A 23206-nucleotide genomic window follows, 5' to 3' on the forward strand; every position below is an offset into this window, starting at 1 on the left:
AATGTGACTTTGGACACGTGTAATGTGACTAAGAACACTTATGCTATGATTTAGGACATTTATGATTCAACTAGGGTACAACTGTGATGTGACAAGGGACACTTGTGATGTGACTAGGGACACTTTTGATGTGACTGAGGACACCTGCGATGTGAATGTGGACACCTGTGTTGTATCTAAGGACATATGTGATGTAATTGGGGTCATCTGTAATGTGACCATGGACACCTTGTTCCCATATGAAACCTGTGACACATGTTTTAGACTGTAAACATCTGTATTGTGACACCTGTGACATGTTAGTGCGACTACATGTTTTTGTGGAAAGTTTTTGATAGAAATTGTTACTATAAGCAAATACATGAAGTCAATGTTTTGGGTGTCCTGAAAATAGAACTTAATATTATATCTGGCAAGCAAGTCTTTTTTTACTATCAATACCAAATACAATGACTACATAGCCATTCTAGCTTTACTGTACTAGGTTTTTTTTGTTTTTGTTTTAAATCATGTTGCTACTTTATAGCCATGATATATCTGATGTAAATATCATTACCAGTGTATTTATCATAATAGAATCATTCCTTACGACTTGTGGATAGTTAAAGATGTGTGGTGTCAGACGAGAGTTGCCTTACGACTTGTGGATAGTTAAAGATATGTGGTGTCAGACGAGAGTTGCCTTACGGCCCATGGATAGTTAAAGATATGTGGTGTCAGACGAGAGTTGCCTTACGGCCCGTGGATAGTTAAAGATATGTGGTGTCAGACGAGAGTTGCCTTACGGCCTGTGGATAGTTAAGATGTGTGGTGTCAGACGAGAGTTACCTTACGGCCCGTGGATAGTTAAAGATGTGTGGTGTGAGACGAGAGTTGCCTTACGGCCCATGGATAGTTAAAGATGTGTGGTGTCAGACGAGAGTTGCCTTACAGCCCGTGGATAGTTAAAGATGTGTGGTGTCAGAGACGAGAGTTGCCTTACGGCCCATGGATAGTTAAAGATGTGTGGTGTCAGAGACGAGAGTTGCCTTATGGCCCATGGATAGTTAAAGATATGTGGTGTCAGACGAGAGTTGCCTTACGGCCCGTGGATAGTTAAAGATGTGTGGTGTCAGAGACGAGAGTTGCCTTATGGCCCATGGATAGTTAAAGATATGTGGTGTCAGACGAGAGTTGCCTTACGGCCCGTGGATAGTTAAAGATGTGTGGTGTCAGACGAGAGTTACCTTACGGCCGGTGGATAGTTAAAGATGTGTGGTGTCAGACGAGAGTTGCCTTATGGCCCGTGGATAGTTAAGATGTGTGGTGTCAGAGACGAGAGTTGCCTTACGGCCCGTGGATAGTTAAAGATGTGTGGTGTCAGACGAGAGTTGCTTTACGGCCCGTGGATAGTTAAGATGTGTGGTGTCCGAGACGAGAGTTGCCTTATTGCATGTGGATAGTTAAGATGTGTGGTGTCAGAGACGAGAGTTGCCTTACGGCCCGTGGATAGTTAAAGATGTGTGGTGTCAGACGAGAGTTGCCTTACTGCCCGTAGATAGTTAAGATGTGTGGTGTCCGAGACGAGAGTTGCCTTATTGCATGTGGATAGTTAAGATGTGTGGTGTCAGTGACGAGAGTTGCCTTATTGCCCATGGATAGTTAAAGATGTGTGATGTCAGCGAAGGGTGTCACAGTGTTTCATCGTTACTTATTATTGTTTGGTGATATGAATTATTTTTGAGATTACTGAACTAAATGAATATCTCACAAGGCATACCTCCTTTCATCACTCTTGCCAAGTCATCCCAGCAAGCAAATAAGAAGACACTTACAAAATCCTTTGTCTATAGCTAATTTCCCGGTCTAGATAACGTTAGAAAAAAAAAATATTTTCAAAAAATCAGGCACAGGAAATCAACAATAGTAACTTAACACTTGAACAGCTTTATTGTACCGTATGAATGACAAATTTACCATGCCTATAAATAAGTCCATTTCTTCTAACTTTGACATTAGGGGAGGGGTCTCATTTGAGGATAAATATGGTAATGCAAAATGTGGTGTATAAGAAACTTTATTTGAGATCTGATATTATAGGAACTATATATGTGGTTGACTTGATGGGAGCAATAAAGATCAGGTATAAGTATTAAGTCCACGAGATAAGTAGGATTATTATTGTTTATTTGGTACCTTGCTTTGAGATGATATGTATGATACTATAACAGTTTAGTGGTTCTGTGTCATTTTTCATTTTAATAATTATGTGACAAGTAACTGACTTGATATTGGTTGTATGTAATCAGGATGGAAATTTAATTTATGTTTTAACTATGTCAAAGTGTACAGTGTATTGTTGTCATAGGTCTCAGTTTTAATTTTGCAATAATGAAAAAGTTTTATGCAACAGACAAGTAAGGAGTTTAAATTTATAAACTAACTGCTGTATAGTTTGCTCAGCTGTATTAATGAATACTAGGCCTGCTTGCTTATTCCCAATCATATTCATATTCAAGTAATGGATTTTTTGAGTGAAAATCCCGAGTTAAAGTGTGTAATTCCTAGTCCAACTTTTGAATTAATGAACTCTGTTCAGCATGTTAAATCAGTTTTCTCTTGTGCATATTTTTTTTTAGATGTGCCATTTGTTGTAATTATGACATTGCTTGTTTTTGATTACGTGTTTGACAATATAATTTTAGTATGAAAGGGAATGTAACAGAGACTACTGTCTTTTCTCAGACTTGTTTTTTCTTAAGAATATGTTATCTTTTCTTTTTTGACTTGTTTATTATGTAACTCAGATATGAACAAAATTAAGTTTTAACATTTGTTATCCAAAGGTAAGCCATGTCTAAAGATTATGGTTAGACTGTATATTAAATTATTTTCATGTCTCAAACAAATTGAACTTTCTATTATCTATATTCTGTATGGGAGAAAAAATTCTGTGATCTATATATAGTCTGTAAAGGGGAGAACTTCCTGTGATCTATATATAGTCTGTATGGGAGAGAACTTCCAGTGATCTATATATAGTCTGTAAAGGGGAGAACTTCCTGTGATTTATATATAGTCCGGATGGGTGAGAATTCCTGTGATCTGTAGTCTGTAAAGGGGAGAACTTCCTGTGATCTATATATAGTCAGGATGGGAGAGAACAGCCTGTAAAGGGGAGAACTTCCTGTGATCTATATATAGTCTGGATGGGTGAGAACTTCCTGTGATCTGTAGTCTGTAAAGGGGAGAACTTCCTGTGATCTATATATAGTCTGTATGGGAGAGAACTTCCAGTGATCTATATATAGTCTGTAAAGGGGAGAACTTCCTGTGATTTATATATAGTCCGGATGGGTGAGAATTCCTGTGATCTGTAGTCTGTAAAGGGGAGAACTTCCTGTGATATATATATAGTCTGTATGGGAGAGAACTTCCTGTGATCTATATATAGTCTGTATGGGAGAGAACTTCCAGTGATCTATATATAGTCTGTAAAGGGGAGAACTTCCTGTGATTTATATATAGTCCGGATGGGTGAGAATTCCTGTGATCTGTAGTCTGTAAAGGGGAGAACTTCCTGTGATCTATATTTAGTCTGGATGGGTGAGAACTTCCTGTGATCTGTAGTCTGTAAAGGGGAGAACTTCCTGTGATCTATGTATAGTCTGTATGGGAGAGAACTTCCAGTGATCTATATATAGTCTGTAAAGGGGAGAACTTCCTGTGATTTATATATAGTCCGGATGGGTGAGAATTCCTGTGATCTGTAGTCTGTAAAGGGGAGAACTTCCTGTGAACTATATATAGTCAGGATGGGAGAGAACAGCCTTTGGTCTGTATCCTGTAAAGGGGAGAACTTCCTGTGATCTATATATAGTCTGGATGGGTGAGAACTTCCTGTGATCTGTAGTCTGTAAAGGGGAGAACTTCCTGTGATCTATATATAGTCTGTATGGGAGAGAACTTCCAGTGATCTATATATAGTCTGTAAAGGGGAGAACTTCCTGTGATTTATATATAGTCCGGATGGGTGAGAATTCCTGTGATCTGTAGTCTGTAAAGGGGAGAACTTCCTGTGATCTATATATAGTCTGTATGGGAGAGAACTTCCTGTGATCTATATATAGTCTGTATGGGAGAGAACTTCCAGTGATCTATATATAGTCTGTAAAGGGGAGAACTTCCTGTGATTTATATATAGTCCGGATGGGTGAGAATTCCTGTGATCTGTAGTCTGTAAAGGGGAGAACTTCCTGTGATCTATATTTAGTCTGGATGGGTGAGAACTTCCTGTGATCTGTAGTCTGTAAAGGGGAGAACTTCCTGTGATCTATATATAGTCTGTATGGGAGAGAACTTCCAGTGATCTATATATAGTCTGTAAAGGGGAGAACTTCCTGTGATTTATATATAGTCCGGATGGGTGAGAATTCCTGTGATCTGCAGTCTGTAAAGGTGAGAACTTCCTGTGATCTATATATAGTCTGTATGGGAGAGAACTTCCTGTGATCTATATATAGTCTGTATGGGAGAGAACTTCCAGTGATCTATATATAGTCTGTAAAGGGGAGAACTTCCTGTGATCTATATTTAGTCTGGATGGGTGAGAACTTCCTGTGATCTGTAGTCTGTAAAGGGGAGAACTTCCTGTGATCTATATATAGTCTGGATGGGTGAGAACTTCCTGTGATCTGTTGTCTGCAAAGGGGAGAACTTCCTGTGATCTATATATAGTTTGTATGGCAGAGAACTTCACGTGATTTATATATAGTCAGGATGGGAGAGAACTTCCTGTGGTGTGTAGTCTGTAAAAGGGAAAACTTCCTGTGACCTATATATAGTCTGTATCAGGGAGAACTTCCTGTGATCTATATATAGTCTGTATGGGAGATAACTTCCTGTGATCTATATATAGTGAGGATGGGTGAGAACTTCATGTGGTCTGTAGTCTGTAAAGGGGAGGGAAAAAAAGGGGGAAAACTTCCTGTGATCTATATATAGTCAGGATGGGAGAGAACTTCCTGTGATCTATATATAGTCAGGATGGGAGAGAACAGCCTTTGGTCTGTAGTCTGTATAGGGGAGAACTTCCTGTGATCTATATATAGTCTGTATGGGAGAGAACTTCCTGTGATCTATATATAGTCAGGATGGGAGAGAACAGCCTTTGGTCTGTAGTCTGTATAAGGGAGAACTTCCTGTGATCTATATATAGTCAGGATGGGAGAGAACAGCCTTTGGTCTGTAGTCTGTATAAGGGAGAACTTCCTGTGATCTATATATAGTCTGTATGGGAGAGAACTTCCTGTGATCTATATATAGTCAGGATGGGAGAGAACATCCTTTGGTCTGTAGTCTGTATAGGGGAGAACTTCCTGTGATCTATAATCTGTATCAGGGAGAATTTTCTGTGGTCTGTATTCTGTAGAGATAGAACACTCTATGATCAGTAATCTAAATGGCAGAGTATTTCCTGCAATCTATAGCCTGTATGGGGGAAAATTCCAGTGGTCAGTGTTCTGTGGTCTGTATGGGGGAAAATTCCAGTGGTCAGTGTTCTGTGGTCTGTATGGGGGAAAATTCCAGTGGTCAGTGGTCTGTGGTCTGTATGGAGAAAAATTCCAGTGGTCAGTGTTCTGTGGTCTGTATGGGGGAAAATTCCAGTGGTCAGTGTTCTGTGGTCTGTATGGGGGAAAATTCCAGTGGTCAGTGTTCTGTGGTCTGTTATTTCTTTGGTCTGTGGTCTGTATGGGGGAAAATTCCAGTGGTCTGTGGTCTGTTTGGGGGAAATTCCAGTGGTCAGTGGTCTGTGGTCTGTATGGAGAAAAATTCCAGTGGTCAGTGTTCTGTGGTCTGTATGGGGGAAAATTCCAGTGGTCAGTGTTCTGTGGTCTGTATGGGGGAAAATTTCAGTGGTCAGTGTTCTGTGGTCTGTTATTTCTTTGGTCTGTGGTCTGTATGGGGGAAAATTCCAGTGGTCTGTGGTCTGTATGGGGGAAATTCCAGTGGTCAGTGGTCTGTGGTCTGTATGGGAGAAAAATTCCAGTGGTCAGTGGTCTGAATGAGAAAGAACTTCCTTTGGTCTATAGTCTGTTTATGAAAGAACTCCTGAAGTCTATAATCTGTATAGACTAGAAATTCCTTTGGTCTTCAGTTTGTATGAAACAGAATGTCTGATATATGTTCTGGAAAGAACTTCCTGTGGTTGTGATACATTATCTGAATTAATTCATACAGGTATATTTTGATGATGTGTTTTTTAATGGTTACTATAATGTGTGTAAGTTGTGTTCAATCACACTGAGTGCCTTTTGATTTGGCTTTTTAGAATAACTTAGTATTTTATCAATGTAAGTTTGCATCGTGTTTCGGTAATTGATGTATTAATGTAAGTTTGTCCATTGGAAATTCATCTCATTCTTTTCATTCTACCATAAGCTTCACAGAATAGAAGATTGCTAGGTGTAAACTGAGGTTATAGTCTGGTAATTTAAGGATCTCTCATATGGAGTACACATTAACAGATTTTTTAAAGAGGAGATGCATTAAAAATTGAAACTTGAATGATGCTTTACTTACTGTAAGCTGCACCTTTTTTCCTCATAAACTCCAATGCATCATGTCTTGGCACAGAAAATAATAAAAACTGAACACTTACCAATAATTAGGTATATGTTTCTAAACGCCTACCAATAACACGGAATATGTTTCTAAATACTTACCAATAACATGGAATATGTTTCTGAACACCTACCAATAATTAGGTATATGTTTCTAAACATCTACCAATAACTAGGAATATGTTTCTAAACATCTACCAATAACTAGGTATATGTTTCTAAACATCTACCAATAACTAGGAATATGTTTCTAAACATCTACCAATAACTAGGAATATGTTTCTAAAATCTACCAATAACTAGGAATATGTTTCTAAACATCTACCAATAACTAGGAATATGTTTCTAAACATCTACCAATAACTAGGAATATGTTTCTAAACATCTACCAATAACATGGAATATGTTTCTAAACATCTACCAATAACTAGGTAGAAGTTTCTGAATACCTACAAATGATTAGGTATGTGTTTCTAAATACTTACCATTAATTAGGTGTATGTTTAAGTGTTTACATTCGAGAAATTTTTAAGAAAACACCGGACACCTTTTATAACAGATTCGATAACTGAACAACCTGAAGTTGAATTGTTCATCAAAAGATAAAAAGTTAATTTCTTGAAGTTAACGTTATTGAAGGAAAATTGTCATCATTTCTTTTTTATTTTGCCCTAGAGATGATGGTGAATTCATGAAGTTAATATTTAACAAAAGTTGCCTGACATTAATTAACCAAGGGCATACTGTCGTTTTAGTGGGAATAAGGGCTGTATAATGTATATAGTAATTCTGTTATGTACTTTGTATATAGAACAGGAAGAACCATTTTGGAATGGTGTAGTTCACAACATTAAACATATTTTATTCGGATTGGTTTATAAAGGTATATCTTGGTGATTTGATAAGGAGAAGTACATGTACATTACTTTGATTTTGATCAGTATTATATGGTACTGCTGTAACAGAGGTCATTATCTACTTTAATGCTTCTGCTAGAGTTGTAACTCAGGATCTCTGGCTTACTAATCTGACACCGCAGCCAGTATGAATCAGTTTTAACTTTGCCAGCATTACCTGTACTATCACATTCTTCTCCAGTCAGTCAAAACTGACTGTAACATATCTTACAGAAATCATGCCCCAATGGATCACCACATTGAATGAGATGTTAACTATTGTTGAAAATGAGGAAAGATTTTTTTCATTTGGCTCTTTCATTTGATTATGAAACACAAATACATGTACTGTACACTAATTCCTTACAGTCCCTGTAATAATTATATAAAAAACAAAACAATTAGTATTATGGTTTGAGATGACATTCCATTATAAATTTGTAATTTTGTAATTTCAATGTAGATTGGTGCAAATTTATTACTTGCATAATGTAGTTATGTACTTAATGACAATATGTCACTACCAATACCACATTTATCCACGATAAGTCCACCCTTGGATACAAGACCAACCATACAAGCTGCTGTACCAAAAAAAAAAAATCATATTCCTTCCTCATTAATCATTTATGAATCCCTTGACTTCAAGTCAGAAGTGATGTGTTGGCTCCATGGTCTTCTTAAAGGATAAATATGGTATATGACTGATCCTCAACCTGTTACAGGCAGGGAAAATACTGTTTGTACTGATATAGGCAACAAAACAATACTGTTCATTGGATTAATATAGGCAGGGAAAATACAATCTGTAGGAATTATATAGGCAGGGAAAATACAGTCTGTAGGAATGATGTAGGCAGGGAAAATACAGTCTGTAGGAATGATATAGGCAGGGAAAATACAGTCTGTGGGAATGATATAAGCAGGGAAAATATTGTTGGTAGGAATGATATAGGCAGGGAAAATACAGTCTGTAGGAATGATGTAGGCAGGGAAAATACAGTCTGTAGGAATGATGTAGGCAGGGAAAATACAGTCTGTAGGAATGATGTAGGCAGGGAAAATACAGTCTGTAGGAATGATATAAGCAGGGAAAATATTGTTTGTAGGAATGATATAGGCAGGGAAAATACAGTCTGTAGGAATGATATAAGCAGGGAAAATATTGTTTGTAGGAATGATGTAGGCAGGGAAAATACAGTCTGTAGGAATGATATAGGCAGGGAAAATACAGTCTGTAGGAATGATATAGGCAGGGAAAATACAGTCTGTAGGAATGATATAGGCAGGGAAAATACAGTCTGTAGGAATGATATAGGCAGGGAAAATACAGTCTGTAGGAATGATATAGGCAGGGAAAATACAGTCTGTAGGAATGATATAGGCAGGGAAAATACAGTCTGTAGGAATGATATAGGCAGGGAAAATACAGTCTGTAGGAATGATATAGGCAGGGAAAATACAGTCTGTAGGAATGATATAGGCAAGGAAAATACAGTCTGTAGGAATGATATAGGCAGGGAAAATACAGTCTGTAGGAATGATATAGAACAGATTACCAAAATTATAGACCTTTTGAAGCTTTATAAACTTTACTTTATCACATACAATGTATTTGCTTGGTTGAAGGCAGTACCATTTACAGTAGATGAAGAACTGTCTTAACATATGTACATGTAGCTAGCTTATGTTCATCATACACTAGCCACCTTAATATATCCATCAGTCAACTAGGTATTTCAATACTCACCTGAATAAAGGAACAATGACAATACTCACTTACCAAGTCAATCACCATCAAAATGTCTTCTCATGTGTTACACACAAATGACATTTTGCGAGTAGCATAATTATGTAATAGATATAGCTCCGTGGATTTCAAATGATTTGTGTTTTTTAATGACATTTGCAATATAGAACAAATTGTTATATTGAGTAACGCTGACTGTATGACAGCATCCAATTGTTATCAATGCATTTTACATGGAGGCCTGCAATTTGTGATCAGAAGATTTTGTCTCTGATCTCTAATGTTTAATAACCATGAATTACAATACCGACTCTCAAATTTAAAAACAATATACCCGGTACATATCTCCTGTAGGGACGAAGGTCTGATATTGGATCAATACACAAAACCTATCACTTTCCAGGAAACAGTTTTAATCTCTAATTGTGAGCATTGTTCATGTTTTACAGTTTAAGTCTTCAAATGCATTGCCTTAATGTTATTTTCCTCACTCTTTTTCGAACATCGTTATTTACTAGTTAAACTCAGAATCAATATTTCAAACTGAGATTTTATTTCTGACTATGGTTTCTTAACTTTGAACAGAAAAAATAACCATGGTATTTAAACAGGTTAAAAAAGGTCATTGTACAATGTTAAAGAGTATACAAAACAACTATTTTTTTTTTTTTGGGGGGGGGAGGGGGGAGTGGACAAGGAGATATCAGATTATTTTATCATATTTATATCACTATGTGTGAATTTTTGTTTTTCTTTTGATCTGACCATACATTAGTACAAATCACTCTCATAATTTCATTTAATGAATTCCTGGCATGTTAGAAATCTGATTTTAGATGAAAGAGATTAGTGTAAAATCACAACCTGTTCAACCCTGAACCAAAATACCTTCATCTAATTTACATTATATATAAAAAAAAAGTAAGAGATTTTTGAACGACGTGCAAATAATTCTTAGTGAAGACTCGTCTTTCTCATTCATTTCCTTTTGTATAATGTCCTTTAAAACAATTGATGTGACTCCTCAGAACTCGTAGTCAGTCATGCATGACTGCTGATGTTGACAATATACATATAAACCATTGTACATCTATATAATGATATACACTACATTACTTATTTTTAATTCTTGGATGATTGTAGAACAACGATATACATTACCTTACTACCACACAGCTTGGAATGTCTTAAGAATTGAAATGGTTGACAAACTAGGAAAATTTCTCCAGGGATATCACTATTGTACAGATACATTGTGTAAGGAAATACATAGTTAGGTGTCAATTATTGTGATTTCTAATCACGTTAATTAGGAGTACTACATCCTGTTAATAAAAACGTACAGCTTTAGTAAGATCACAATAGAACACTTTAGTGTTTTAAGTAGTACTGACCAGTAAAACTAGTTGGTCATCTCACGATTGTTAATTTGAAATAAATACTCATGCAATTCGTGGTACGTTGGTTTGTTGTCATTGACTGCTGTTGATATCAAATAAAGACGAGAAACTATAAACCTGAGGTTTACATAATACCCCTACTGTCAAATAACAGACAGATGGAATAACGTTGACAACACTACTCAAAAATCATAGACAAAGAAAATAACTGTTAATGATACAAATCTAAAATTAGAAATTACTGGCCAGCAATTTGACAGACTTTTCACCTATATACACAACATCTTCCCTGAAGGTCAATAATTTCCACAAACATGATAGCTAACCATAATGTATCTAGACCCTATTCTGTACAACTGTGTATTTATTTGTGTTTCCTGAGAACATTCTAAATGTGACCCCTTCCTAAAACTGAAAGTTGACATTTGACACAATATTTTCTTACTGTGATCAATAGCAATCAAACGCAATATGCAAATGAGCACACATCATAACTTTGTAGCTCTTAGTTACTGAAAATAAGCCATTTGAAGAATTTTAAAAAATTGAAAAGTGACGGTGAAAGTGGGTCAGGTGTGTTGGATATTATCAAACCTGATAGCTAACAACAGGGACTTTTTGCATATGAAATATCAAGGCTAGATCGAGGCCTTATGGAACTTGGGAAGTTGTTCAAAGTTTGTTACCCAAAATAGCGATAACTTTGATCCCTATCGAGAACCAGCAGTTGCATTTTCAGACATGATTTTATAAATACATTGAACAGCAATTGATCACAGTATGCTACTTACACAAAACTTCATCACCATGTGCTTCTTGGTTGAGAAAATACTATTCAAACCTATTGTCATTTGAATCCAGTGAAAGTGGGTCAAGGCCATTTATATTATCAAACTTGAGAGCCAATAACCAAAGCTTCCTAAATATAAAAATATCAAAACTCTAGACCTTGTTGAACATGAGAAGGAGTTTTCCAAAGTTTGTAACCCTAAAAAGCAATTTTCCAATTTGACCCCTATTAGAACCAAAGGATGAATTTTCAGACGTGACCTTTTTAATACATTCAATAGAAATTGATCACAACATGCTACTGACAAAATTTCATCACCATGTGCTCTTGGTTATTGAGAACATACTATCTAAATATTTTGACATAATTGAATCTGGTGACTTTGAAAGTGGGTCAAGGTCATTTATATTGCAAAACTTGAAAGCCAATGACCAATGGAATATTTAGACTGCATACCTTGCAGACCTTTAGAATTTTTTTTAAACTTGCTTCATAAAATTTCCAGTTTACTTTTACCTCTACTGTAAACCTGAAGTTGACATTTTACAAATGAAATGTTTCCTTAGAAATGTTATTGACTGGTTTTTTTACATTCAGCCATTTAAGTGATACTGCAAGTACAGCCAAAGCAGATATGATGTCGTGGTGGTCATTTTGTTTTCCTAATGAAGTTGAAACTGTCACAAGACGGTAGAGGACATCTGAGGAAATTTTTTCCATAACAATTAAATGAAGCACAAGTAGAGAAGCTTTACCAATTTGTCAGCTTTTTTAAAAGATCAAAGGAAACTTTCAAAATTGCGTCCAACGTAAACAGTAAATGCTAACGAAAAACCAAGGATATCTGATTCATTGGAATGTTATCCAGCATTGACCTGTAAAAATAATTTCAAACTAAACAAACAATTAAGAATGTTTTTTAATCTGACCTTTGACCCAACAGTGAGCTTTTTTATTAAATATATTTTGTATTGACATATAATGGAAAAAGTTAGATATGGAAATTATCATTATATAGTAACGTTATTCCCATGATTACTGTCAATATATTATTGATTATGACTAATAGTAGATCATGTCAAAATTTTTCTTTAGATTCCATGTTCAAATAAGTACAGCCGTCACCATGAAAATAATGTTAACACAGGTGTGTTATGTTTTTCCTGAATGGAAGTGGTTTTCACATGTATTTGGTTTGTAATTAAGTTAATCGCTGCATGCATTACTGATGTGATACACAAATGTAATAAAATCTCAAACGTACAGTACATATGATTTCATCCAAAACAGTTGTCTGTATCTGACTAAAAAGTTAAATGTAATTGAAATCTAGAATGTACATCGTATATCAACAAAGAGCTAAACAAATCCTTATAGGAAACTTGAAATTTGCTTATAAATAACCCAGTTATTTAGCTTTCTCTTATGCCATAACATGTTTATAATCATTTTATTATCAGCATTTCCTGAATTCTTTTATTTCGGCTCAGATATAACACATCACAATAAGAGATCCCAAAGGGATCTTAATGCCTACCATTGTTTGATCTTCATTTGCTATTGAAAAGATGGATATTTTTCCTTATTTTCTCTTCTCTGTTTTTGCTCTTAATGAATTTTGATGAAGTTTGAACATTCCTTTGCAGAAATGGTGATGATAATCTTTACTTGCCAATTCCAAGGTGGTCTCCTTGAAGCCATTTTGTTTTTTTCTTATCAGTCCCAAAATCTAACAGGCACATCTAGGGACAAGGAGTAATGTGTACATGAAATCTCAGAGAGATCCAATAAGCACTTCTCAAGAAGTAGCCAAATTAAAGTCAAAATCCAAGATGGCTGCCTATTGGCCATTTTGTTTTTCTCATCAGTCCCAAAATCCAACAGGCCCAACTAGGGATCAAGGGAATATTTAAATTCATTGATGTTGTTCTAAGAATTTGCAACAATGATTTCTTCATCCTTCCAAAATAACTGGAGTTAACAGTAAATACAGTAAATTAAGTACCTGGCAAGTTCAGTACCTTTCGACAGCTTACATCTTGGTAAAATTGAACAAATATTATCACTTTATTTCTCTCAAACACACCACATTGCATAGATTATTGTTGATATACTGTCAGCACTGACATATTACATACACTACTCAGAACTTGTTTCCCAGTAGAGCAAATATCCACTTTGGGATGTATATAAATCCTGGTGATAGCCTTCCAAGCCATTGTGTATTTGGAAAGAACATCAAGGCTTGCTTAAGGTTCCTCAAGGATATTCTCTCTTAACCTGAAAAAACAAATTTACTAGAATAAGAAAGGAATGCTTCTCTTTATTGATTCTAAGTAAGAGTCTGATGACTTGACTTTCCGTATTAGTGTTGAACCAGGTTGAATATAGGGGCCTTTCAAGTTCAAATGTCAGTCTTTATCTAGGTGGCATACTTTCCATTGTTCTCTATAAAATTTTATTTGTACCTTTATTCAAATACTTGACAAAGTATTTCTAATTTTGCATAAAATTCAAATTCCTTTTCAGCATAACCTTATTAAACATTTGTTAATTACAGTAAACCTTTGAAAAAAAATTGAGTTTTTAAAGTGATAGCTATGGTAACTGATATGTGACAGCCCAAATAAGCACTACAATCATTGTATATCTTTGTGAAGAGATTGACTGCCTACCTACAGAAGTGATATCTACTTTACTCTTCATACATACTTACCATCAATGTCCTTGAAACCATACTCATATCCAAGTTCAGCTGATAACAGAATCTTTCCAGTTTTCTTCATGATATTTGGGTCTAGTATATAGAAGATGTGACGATTTATTACAACACACAGCATAAAAGTTCAAATAGCAAAGGAACAGAAGGCCCAAAGCTAGTGCCTACTCTAAACAATAACAGTTGTAACATAGATTAAAGGTTAATGTCATTTTTATCAAAATTTGAGAGCTTTGATCCAGGAACACCTTTTAAACAATATGCTTTCTTGACTTTTGGTCTATCAACATATTTGAGCCCTGTGACCTCAAATATGGGTCATGGTCATTCCTTTTTGTAATTCTGTCTGACTTCATTCCAGGAACATATCCGTTCATGCTTCTAGACTTTTTAGTTAATCAGAGAAAGTCCTTTAAAGTTTTTGACAAATTCACTTATGTGACCTTGAACATAGATCAAGGTTATTTCTTTTAGCAAACTTTGTTAAAATGTATACCTATGATCTACCGGCCAAATATTATGTTTCTTCACAGAAGAAGCTGTTTAAACGTTTTGACAAATTTGACCCCTCTGATCTTGAGCATGGGTCAAGTCAATACTTTTCATATTTTTTCCCCAATAAACTTACCCTAATATCACAACTCTAGGTCTAGATAAAGTCATGTAATGAAAAAAGTTTATGCTGGACAGATTCCACACCACTGCATAGCTCACTTACCTTTCAGGCAAACCCTCCAAACCCTCCAAACCCTGAAATCTTTAGTAGAAAGTTAGCAGGTCACAGTAATCAACCCTGATCAGTCGATACATAAGGCATACAGAATCAGTTCAACACGTGACAATTACTAATACGTGTATGTAAATATGTAAAGTAAATGATGCTGAAAATATTAATGTTAGTAAATATTTTACTTTGGCCAATTACCAAAATTAAAACAAGTCTAAGAACACAATTTTACCAGAACAAGGCCTGGGTTATATTAGAAATCATGGCATTTTACAACAGAAAATTTTAAGTAACATCTTCAGCATTTAACTGAACTGGCGATGCCAACATCAAATATGGTATAGGACCAAAAGTTATTAGAAGTTATAAACTAAGGGATACAAAAATGATAGGTGAGTAGATAAACAGTAAAATAAGCTGTTAATGGCTACAGTATATAGCTATGGTTCAGTCAGGTCAGTATATCTAACAGGTCATAAGATTCCTGAGTTTGTCAGTATCAGTAAGTGCTGTTAATGGCTACAGTATATAGCTATGGTTCAGTCAGGTCAGTATATCTAACAGATCATAAGATTCCTGAGTTTGTCAGTATCAGTAAGTGCTGTTAATGACTACAGTATATAGCTATGGTTCAGTCAGGTCAGTATATCTAACAGATCATAAGATTCCTGAGTTTGTCAGTATCAGTAAGTGCTGTTAATGACTACAGTATATAGCTATGGTTCAGTTAGGTCTGTATATATAACAGATCATAAGATTCCTGAGTTTGTCAGTATCAGTAAGTGCTGTTAATGGCTACAGTATATAGCTATGTTTCAGTTAGGTCTGTATATCTAACGGATCATAAGATTCCTGAGTTTGTCAGTATCAGTAAGTGCTGTTAATGACTACAGTATATAGCTATGGTTCAGTTAGGTCTGTATATCTAACGGATCATAAGATTCCTGAGTTTGTCAGTATCAGTAAGTGCTGTTAATGACTACATTATATAGCTATGGTTCAGTTAGGTCTGTATATCTAACGGATCATAAGATTCCTGAGTTTGTCAGTATCAGTAAGTGCTGTTAATGACTACAGTATATAGCTATGGTTCAGTCAGGTCAGTATATCTAACAGGTCATAAGATTCCTGAGTTTGTCAGTATCAGTAAGTGCTGTTAATGGCTACAGTATATAGCTATGGTTCAGTCAGGTCAGTATATCTAACAGATCATAAGATTCCTGAGTTTGTCAGTATCAGTAAGTGCTGTTAATGACTACAGTATATAGCTATGGTTCAGTCAGGTCAGTATATCTAACAGATCATAAGATTCCTGAGTTTGTCAGTATCAGTAAGTGCTGTTAATGACTACAGTATATAGCTATGGTTCAGTTAGGTCTGTATATATAACAGATCATAAGATTCCTGAGTTTGTCAGTATCAGTAAGTGCTGTTAATGGCTACAGTATATAGCTATGTTTCAGTTAGGTCTGTATATCTAACGGATCATAAGATTCCTGAGTTTGTCAGTATCAGTAAGTGCTGTTAATGACTACAGTATATAGCTATGGTTCAGTTAGGTCTGTATATCTAACGGATCATAAGATTCCTGAGTTTGTCAGTATCAGTAAGTGCTGTTAATGACTACATTATATAGCTATGGTTCAGTTAGGTCTGTATATCTAACGGATCATAAGATTCCTGAGTTTGTCAGTATCAGTAAGTGCTGTTAATGACTACAGTATATAGCTATGGTTCAGTCAGGTCAGTATATATAACAGATCATAAGATTCCTGAGTTTGTCAGTATCAGTAAGTGCTGTTAATGGCTACAGTATATAGCTATGGTTCAGTTAGGTCTGTATATATAACAGATCATAAGATTCCTGAGTTTGTCAGTATCAGTAAGTGCTGTTAATGGCTACAGTATATAGCTATGTTTCAGTTAGGTCTGTATATCTAACAGATCATAAGATTCCTGAGTTTGTCAGTATCAGTAAGTGCTGTTAATGACTACAGTATATAGCTATGGTTCAGTTAGGTCTGTATATCTAACGGATCATAAGATTCCTGAGTTTGTCAGTATCAGTAAGTGCTGTTAATGACTACAGTATATAGCTATGGTTCAGTCAGGTCAGTATATATAACAGATCATAAGATTCCTGAGTTTGTCAGTATCAGTAAGTGCTGTTAATGGCTACAGTATATAGCTATGTTTCAGTTAGGTCTGTATATCTAACGGATCATAAGATTCCTGAGTTTGTCAGTATCAGTAAGTGCTGTTAATGACTACAGTATATAGCTATGGTTCAGTCAGGTCAGTATATCTAACAGATCATAAGATTCCTGAGTTTGTCAGTATCAGTAAGTGCTGTTAATGGCTACAGTATATAGCTATGGTTCAGTCAGGTCAGTATATCTAACAGATCATAAGATTCCTGAGTTTGTCAGTATCAGTAAGTGCTGTTAATGACTACAGTATATAGCTATGGTTCAGTTAGGTCTGTATATATAACAGATCATAAGATTCCTGAGTTTGTCAGTATCAGTAAGTGCTGTTAATGGCTACAGTATATAGCTATGTTTCAGTTAGGTCTGTATATCTAACGGATCATAAGATTCCTGAGTTTGTCAGTATCAGTAAGTACTGTTAATGGCTACAGTATATAGCTATGGTTCAGTTAGGTCAGTATATCTAACGGATCATAAGATTCCTGAGTTTGTCAGTATCAGTAAGTGCTGTTAATGACTACAGTATATAGCTATGGTTCAGTTAGGTCTGTATATCTAACGGATCATAAGATTCCTGAGTTTGTCAGTATCAGTAAGTACTGTTAATGAATACAGTATATAGCTATGGTTCAGTCAGGTCTGTATATCTAACAGATCATAAGATTCCTGAGTTTGTCAGTATCAGTAAGTGCTGTTAATGGCTACAGTATATAGCTTGATACAGTTAAATCTATGATTCCTAACTTTTTCTACTCAGTATATATAAAATAGGTAGTTCTCCATAATGACTTTCAGTTTGTATATAAGGAATGGGATCAAGGGATACTTGGATTGAGACATCGGGACAAGTTTTGTTACTATCAAATATTACCAGTTACAAACAGATCCAGCAATATTTTTTATAACAAATCAATTACATAATTCACTTAAGTATATTCTATTGTGAAACACTTTTCAGAAAAATATCTTCAATTTCACACTTTTGAAAAGATTCCCAAAAAACTCAAACAATTTTTACTATTTGAATGGAAGAAAAAATGTAAATAGCACTGCAATACTTACAGCCTCCTTGCCAATGCCATACGGCACATTGAAAAGATAGGAAAGTCCACCAAATGATGATATATTAACAATAAGTCCCTTTTTTCTGGGTACCATTATCTTGGCAGCATGGGTTGTACACAGGTAGTGGTTTCTAAATATCAATATTGTATAAAGTCAGACATCACTTGTAAATGATGGTACATGTACCGTATTTATCGTACAATCAGCCAATATATGACATTATACTTAAAGTCAGGAGAGTGGGCTTATTACAGGATAATGAAAAAGCATTGGTAAATTTTACAGACCAGGAACGAGTGGGCTTACTACCAGACATCGGCTTATTGCCAGATAAAATGGTACTTAAATGACCACTACACAAAACTTTGGTAATACAAAGTATAATTTAACAAAGGAATTTACTTCTTTATATAATTGAGACTTTCTCAAATTTAAGGATCCAACACCAAATTATCCTTATCCTTACAAATTTAACAATTACAGACGATATATTTTGTAAGATATTGTGAACAAAGGGACATAACTGTAATAGTTGGAAGACAAGAAATATTTACCACTGCATGCAGAATCTGGCTGTCATTCGAGAATTATATAAAAGGAAAAATGCACTTAAATATATGAACAAGCACTTCATGGTTGAAAGAGCAAAGGGCAGGATAATGTCCCAGCATTTACTATAGCCCAAGTTTCACAGAATTGTTCATGACTATATTTAGAAAGATAAGAATGTTGCGTTTTGAAAAGCACGTGATTGGATTGACAGAAGAGTCCAGTGTTCTAGGTTTTTGACACTGTCCCACTGTGTTGACAATTTAATGTCAATATTACCTTAGTCCCACATTGTTGACAGTGTCCCACATATCCATAGGGAGTTCCCAAAATGGAACATTCAAATTGTTAAAGACAGCCTGCAAAACATAGTATCAGTATGGTAAATAAATGATAAGCATGCACTGACAGTCAAGAAATTACAATATTTGTCAATAATCTACAAAACACCTGACTCACTGGTCAAATTTCACGATGTACCCAAAAATATTATATAAATAACAAAATTGCTAATAATAAGAAATGTTTGGAATTTCTAATTTTAGCAACAGTGACTTGACCTCTGAATTGTCCAATCTGATGGTTTGTCTAAACCATTTGGATTTGTATGGTTGCTAGTAACAACATAGTGCTATCATACAATTCTTACTTTGACTAACATTAAAAAAAATACATCAAACTGACCTTATACTGTTACTAGTGACATATCAGGCTTTTGTTCAAATTGATAAAAAATGATATTTTGTTTGAGAACATGCTTATCTAATATTTCTAGTAATTGAGAATCTTATCATGTGTCCTCAAGAAAGTATTTTGAATAGTTAAAGCTAAATCAATAAAAAGAAAAAGAAATTTGTGGCTGCCTCAGTCTAGGATCACATTTCAGGGCTTTTTATTCAATAGTCAATATGGAATGAGGACTCATTTATTTCATGACTAATACTGATTAATTAGTAAAAAATTCTGGAAATGATGTGTAAATAAGAATTTAAATAGAGAAGTAGACCCAACATTGTCCCCAAAATATTCACAAAAATTGTTAGATTTACATGACCAGCTATAAACATACTTCATAAAAATTCAACCTTAATACCTTGAAGGCGTTGTAGGCGTTATTGACGAGGATATCCAACTGACCATCCTGCTCCCTCTTGACTTTGTCAAAAAGCTGTTCTATTTCTTCATCTTTGGTGTGGTCACATTGTACAGGTATACACTTCCCTCCCCTCTCTTCTATCTGTAAATTTTATAAAGTGATCACATTGTACAGGTAAACACCCTCCCCTCTCCTCTACCTGTAATGTTCATATAGTGGTCACATTGTACAGGTATACTTTTCCCACTCCTCTACATGTGATATTTATATAGTGGTCACATTGTACAGGTATACATTTCCCTCTCCTCTACCTATGATATTTATATAGTGGTCACATTGTACAGGTATACATTTCCCTCTCCTCTACCTGTGATATTTATATAGTGGTCACATTGTACAGGTATACATTTCCCTCTCCTCTACCTGTGATATTTATATAGTGGTCACATTGTACATGTATACATTTCCCTCTCCTCTACCTACAATATTTATATAGTGGTCACATTGTACAGGTATACACTTCTCTTCCCTCGCTTCTACCTGTGATATTTATAAAGTGGTTTTGTTTTACAAAGTTTTGTCCTTCATTGCAGATGCCTTGGAAAAGTGCAGGAGGAAACCAAAAAGGGGCAAGGGACAGCTGAAATTTGTAAACTTTGTCCGGGAAGGAGAGCCTACCACAGGAGGGACCGTTTAAGGGACTGGGCTACTAGGAACAGCAGGGGATTGGCAACTGAAAGCAGATCTGAATGGTCGTATGCAGTTTCCACCAGAGGTAGCAGTTACAAATCAAAGGCCAGACATCGTCATCTGGTCTTTGTCCACTAAACAGGCTGTCCTGGCGGAACTTACTGTACCATGGGAAGAAAGAATGGAGGAAGCCTATGAGCGCAAGAAGAGTAAGTATCAGGGTCTAGTGGAGGACTGCCAAAACAGAGGATGGAAAGTATGGTGCTTTCCAGTGGAGGTGGGTTGCAGAGGATTTGTGGGCCAGTCGATGTGGAGAGCTATGCGGGTCATAGGCATCATTGGTGCAGCCAGGTTGCAGCTCATAAGCTGTCTCTGTAAAGAAGCTGAGATGGCTTCATTGTGGCTATGGAGGAAGAGAGAGGAGAAGTGGATCAAACATCAGTGATCTCGAGAAACATCGGAGACATAACATCGTAGGAGATGGCATATGAACTTTTAATAACACCAAGTAAAAAGCCCAACAGTGTCACTAGCGGATAGCCGAGTGGTTTCGGGCTGGGACCTGATCACCCCAATAGGCGCACCTCTGGAGGTTGTCGTGGACAGCGCCGAAACAACCGAGGAAGGAGGATCCACCTGATGACGGAACCACGACGCATCTACACCATCAAGATGTTTATAGGTAAATGGTCACATTGTACAGGTATACACTTCTCTCCCCTCTCTTCTACCTGTGATATTTATATAGTGGTCACATTGTACAGGTATATATTTCCCTCTCCTCTACCTGTGATATTTATATAGTGGTCACATGGTACAGGCATACATTTTCCACTTCTATACCTGTAATATTTATATAGTGGTCACATTGTACAGGTAAACACCCATCCTCTCTCCTCTACCTGTAATTCTTATATAGTGGTCACCTCTCCGCTTTCTGTGATATTTATACAGTGGTCACATTGTACAGGTATACATTTCACTCTCCTCTACCTGTGATGTTTATATAGTGGTTACATTTTACAGGTATACACTTCCCTCTCCCCTACCTGTGATATATATACATGTACCTGTAACTACATATACATTGTTATTGTATTTATCAATCAAAGAATAAGCTCACAACTGGTAATAAGACCACACATATATATTTCTGTACTGTATAATTAAAAGCATTTGCTATATCACCATCCTGAATGAGCCCAGCCACTACTTGTGTCATAATTTGCCCTCTAGACTTAATGCCAGATAACTATTTACCTGCTTAGCTGTATCAGTGAGTGACCCTCCTACTGCATTGTCCTTGTCGGCTACTAATGTCCTACATGTAAAAAAATCAGTGAACATTTTCTCACCCTGCAACGAGGTTAAAGAGTATAAATAATTTTATCTTCTGTCTGCTTCTACAGACTCATTTTCAAAGAGTTCATAGATGAAAAAGAAGACATTCACCTTTTAATACTTAACTTAACTTAATGCTAATATATAAAGTTTGATGGTATAGTGTTGGCCTCAAGGCAGACTAATAGTACTTTATTTTCGTTATTTCTTCATAGTATAGATTAGTTACAAAGCTGTGTCCTTTGTCCATCATTCGGGAGGCTCCAGTCACTATCCTCTGATATAGGGAGTAGCCCCAGCCTCTCCGAGCTGTAAAGCTATACCTTTCCCAACCCCTCGAGTGGCTCTGGTCACTATACTTACCTGTGATATAGACAGTAGCCCCAGCCTCTCCGAGCTGTAAAGCTATACCTTTCCCAATCACTCGGGTGGCTCCAGTCACCATACTTACCGGTGATATAGAGAGTAGCCCCAGCCTCTCCCAGCTGTAAAGCTATACCTTTCCCAATCACTCGGGTGGCTCCAGTCACTATACTTACCGGTGATATAGACAGTAGCTCCAGCCTCTCCCAGCTGTAAAGCTATACCTTTCCCAATCCCTCGGGTGGCACCGGTTACTATACACACTTTGCCAGCAAGCTTTCTTCCCAAAGAAGCCATCTCCTGTATACATACCAAAGATATTGCCATAAAATGGGTCTGTAGTAATGGTATGACTGTTTTTTTTCTGTTTATATATATATATAACTTAATAGCTTAATTGCTTTTGACTTGACTACATGAACATAAAGAAGATGAACATGTAGTATATGTAACACATTTAAGTACATATCTGGATTGGTAGGGAGTTTGAGCCCATTATCAGGTTGGAAACATCCTTGGAAATTAGAACTGTCTCCATTTTACAAAACTTCTTTATATTTTACGACAGAGTGTGTCCTATATACTGAACCATCAATTCAGTACAGGGTATATTATATTGATTTTTACATCACTCCTGCTTATCATAAACAACTTTACTTTACAGACATTTTACAATGTGTGTGAACCTTCTGAAAAAAGGCAATTTCAAAACCTATATTAAGGAATTGTTGAATGGTTTCAAGAAACAAAATGTTTAAACAGAGGTTGTTTATAACAACCAAAAGACATGTGATTATGAATAATATGTTTATAAAGGGCACGCTCAGTTATAAAAATAAATTTCTAAGTGTTTTCTCAGAATCATGATTAGGGTATAAATAAAGATTTTTATTCTGCAACCATAATATGTTTGCTGTATTTTGCAGCTATGGGAAACAGCTGTATTTTAGCCTGTGCAGCAATTTGACAGAATTACTTTGGAAATTACTTTAAATTCAGTTTAACAAT

General features: G+C 35.8%; 1 pseudogene; it reads right to left on the reverse strand.

Annotated features, from left to right (window-relative positions):
- Positions 1 to 13399: 13399 nt before the first annotated feature.
- On the reverse strand, positions 13400 to 22495 carry LOC132543630 (dehydrogenase/reductase SDR family member 1-like; annotated as a pseudogene).
- Positions 22496 to 23206: the final 711 nt, after the last annotated feature.

Source organism: Ylistrum balloti, unplaced genomic scaffold, assembly GCF_031769215.1.
Source record: "Ylistrum balloti isolate Yb309-2 unplaced genomic scaffold, AGI_CSIRO_Ybal_v1 Utg369760, whole genome shotgun sequence".
Taxonomy (NCBI): domain Eukaryota; kingdom Metazoa; phylum Mollusca; class Bivalvia; order Pectinida; family Pectinidae; genus Ylistrum; species Ylistrum balloti.